Here is a 3729-nt window from a genome sequence, read left to right as displayed (position 1 = left end):
TGCTTTTGCCACACCAAACTTAAAATATTGCTCGCCCTCAAGCAAGAGAAGAAAGAAGAGAAGAAGAAGAAGAGAAAATATGGAGGAGAGTGAGGGAAGGTGTTTTTGGCCAAGGTATAGAAGAGGGGGTTGTGTTGTGTGAAAATGAAGTAGAATAGAGGGGTATATATAGGGAGGGGGAGAGGGTAGGTTCGGCCATATTGGGTGGGTTTGGGAGGGAAACTTATTTTGAATTTTGAAGGTGGGTGGGGTTTATAGGGAAGAGTGGATGGATGTGAGTGGTGAAGGGGGTAATTGGGAAGAGAGATTGAAGTTGTTGGGAAGTGTGTTTATGGGGAAGAGAGAATGAATAGTGAGAAGAAGGGAGAATATGTTAGGTGGGGATCTTGTGGGGTCCACAGATCCTGAGATGATCCTGTGGGGTCCACAGATCCTGTGGTGTCAAGGATTTACATCCCTGCACCAATTAGGCATGTAAAATGCCTTAGCATACCATTCTGGCGTTTAAACGCCGAAGTGGTGCACATTCTGGGCGTTCAATGCCCATGTGCAGCATGTTTCTGGCGTTGAACGCCAGTTCCATGCTTGTTACTAGCGTTCAGCACCAGCTTTCCTCAGGGCACATTCCTGGCGTTCAAACGCCAGGATGTTGCTTGTTTCTGGCATTCAGTACCAGATACATGCTCTGTTCTAGCATTGAACGCCAGCCAGATGCACCTTACTGGCGTTTAAACGCCAGTAAGTCCTTCCTCCAGGGTGTGATTTTTCTTCTGCTATTTTTGATTCTGTTTTTAATTTTTGTATTTTTTTCGTTACTCCACATGATCATGAACCTAATAAAACATGAAATAATCAAAAAAATAAAATTAAAATTAGATAAATAAAAATTGGGTTGCCTCCCAATAAGCGCTCTTTTAATATCACTAGCTTGACAGTGGGCTCTCATGGAGCCTCACAGATATTCAGAGCATGATGAGGGCCTCCCAACACCAAACTTAGAGTTTGAATGTGGGGGCTTCTCAACACCAAACTTAGAGTTTGGTTGTGGCCTCCCAACATCAAACTTAAAGTTTGACTGTGGGGGCTCTTTTTGACTCTGTACTGATAGAAGCTTTTCATGCTTCCTCTCCATGGTTGCAGAGGAAGGTCCTTGGGCTTTAAACACAAGGTAGTCCCCATTCAATTGAAGGACTAATTCCCCTCTGTTAACATCAATCACAGCTTCTGCTGTGGCTAGGAAGGGTATTCCAAGGATGATGCATTCATCTTCTTCCTTCCTAGTGTCTATGATTATGAAATCAGCAGGGATGTAAAGGCCTTCAACCTTTACTAACACGTCCTCTACTAATCCATAAGCTTGTCTTACTGACTTGTCTGCCAATTGTAATGAGAATAAGGCAGGCTGTACCTTAATGATCCCTAGTTTCTCCATTACAGAGAGTGGCATAAGATTTATGTCTGACCCCAGGTCACACAGAGCCTTGTTAAAGGTCATGGTGCCTATGGTACAGGGTATTAAGAATTTACCAGGATCTTGTCTCTTTTGAGGTAAAGTTTTCTGAATCCATGTATCTAGTTCACTAATGAGCAAGGGGGGTTCTCCTTCCCAAGTCTCATTACCAAGCAACTTGGCATTCAGCTTCATGATAGCTCCTAGATATTGAGCAACTTGCTCTCCAGTCACATCTTCATCCTCTTCAGAGGAAGAATAGTCTTCAGAGCTCATGAATGGCAGAAGGAGATTTAGTGGAATCTCTATGGTCTCTATGTGAGCCTCAGATTTGTTTAGCTCCTCAATAGAGAACACCTTCTTGCTTGAGAGACGTCCCAGGAGGTCTTCCTCACTAGGATTTTCATCCTTCTCCTCCCTTGTGCATTCGGCCATATTGATTACCTCAATGGCCTTGCACTCTCCTCTTGGATCTCTTCTGTATTGCTTGGGAGAGTACTGAGAGGAGTTTCAGTGACTTTCTTACTCAGTTGGCCCACTTGTGCCTCCAAATTTCTAATGGAGGATCTTGTCTCACTCATGAAACTTAAAGTGGCTTTTGACAAATTAGAGACTAAGTTTGATAAATTAGAGGGGCTCTGCTCAGAGTTCTCTGTCTGTTGCTGAGAAGATGATGGATAAGGCTTGATATTATTGAGCCTATTTCTTCCACCATTATTAAAGCCTTGTTGAGGCTTTTGTTGATCCTTCCATGAGAAATTCGGATGATTTCTCCATGATGAATTATAGGTGTTTCCATAAGGTTCACCCATGTAATTAACCTCTGCCATTGCAGGGTTTTTAGGATCATAAGCTTCTTCAGAAGCTGCCTCTTTAGTACTGTTGGATGCATTTTGCCATCCATTCAAACTTTGAGAGATCATGTTGATTTGCTGGGTCAACACTTTGTTCTGAGCCAATATGGCATTCAGAGCATCAATTTCAAGAACTCCCTTCCTCTAAGGCGTTCCACTATTCACGGAATTCCTCTTAGAAGTGTACATGAATTGGTTATTTGCAACCATGTCAATAAGTTCTTGATCTTCTGCAGGTGTTTTCTTTAGGTGAATGGATCCACCTACAGAATGGTCCAATGACATCATGGAAAACTCAGATAGACCATAATAGAATATATCTAATATGGTCCATTCTGAAAACATGTCAGAAGGACACTTTTTGGTCATCTTCTTGTATCTTTCCCAAGCTTCATAGAGGGATTCACTATCTTTTTGCTTGAAGGTTTGAATATCCACTCTAAGCTTGCTCAGCTTTTGAGGAGGAAAGAATTTATCCAAGAAGGCCGTGACCAGCTTATCCCAAGAGTCCAGGCTATCTTTAGGTTGTGAGTTCAACCATGTTCTAGCTCTGTCTCTTACAGCAAAAGGGAAAAGCATGAGCCTGTAGACTTCAGGATCTACTCCATTCGTCTTTACAGTCTTACAAATCTGCAAGAACTCAGTTAAAAACTGGTAAGGATCTTCAGATGGAAGTCCATGAAACTTGCAGTTCTGTTGCATTAGAGCAACTAATTGAGGTTTCAGCTCAAAATTGTTTGCTCCAATGGCAGGAATTGAGATGCTTCTTCCATCGAATTTGGAAGCTGGTTTAGTGAAATCACCAAGCATCCTCCTTGCATTATTGTTGTTGGGTTCGGCCGCCATCTCCTTTTCTTATTCGAAAATTTCAGAAAGGTTGTCTCTGGATTGTTGTAATTTAGCTTCTCTTAATTTCCTCTTCAGAGTCCTTTCAGGTTCAGGATCAGCTTCAACAAGAATGCCTTTTTCCTTGTTCCTGCTCATATAGGGAAGAAGAGAATAAGAAAAGAAAGAGGAATCCTCTATGTCACAGTATAGAGATTCCTTTATGTTAGTAGAAGAAGAAAGGAAATAGGAGTGAAGAAGAATGAATAGGTAGGAGCAGTGATTTGAGATGAAGAGAGTTGAAGAGAAGTGTTAGTAGATAAATAAATAAATAGAAGAAGGGGAGAGGGAAGAAATTTCGAAATTAAATTTGAAAAGAAGTTAAATGATTTTTGAAAATAAAAGATAAGATATAATTAAAATTGAAACAATTAATTAATTAAAAAGAATTTTTGAAAAAGGATGAGATATTTTCGAAAATTAAAGAGGGAAAAGTAGTTAGGTAGTTTTGAAAAAGATAAGAAATAAACAAAAAGTCAAATAGTTAGTTGAAAAAGATATTAAAATAAAATTTGAAAAGATAAGAAGATAAGAAGTTAG

General features: G+C 40.3%; 1 non-coding gene across 1 annotated transcript; it reads left to right on the top strand.

Moving 5' to 3' along the window:
* Positions 1 to 2647: 2647 nt before the first annotated feature.
* LOC127743386 (small nucleolar RNA R71) lies at positions 2648 to 2751 on the top strand. Its single transcript, XR_008004778.1, has one exon. It is a non-coding gene; the product is annotated as a small nucleolar RNA R71 (small nucleolar RNA).
* Positions 2752 to 3729: the final 978 nt, after the last annotated feature.

The sequence above is a fragment of the Arachis duranensis genome, chromosome 10 (genome assembly GCF_000817695.3).
Source record: "Arachis duranensis cultivar V14167 chromosome 10, aradu.V14167.gnm2.J7QH, whole genome shotgun sequence".
Lineage (NCBI taxonomy): Eukaryota > Viridiplantae > Streptophyta > Magnoliopsida > Fabales > Fabaceae > Arachis > Arachis duranensis.
Note: the sequence above shows the minus strand (reverse complement) of the source record. Positions and strands in the feature narration are given on the sequence as shown.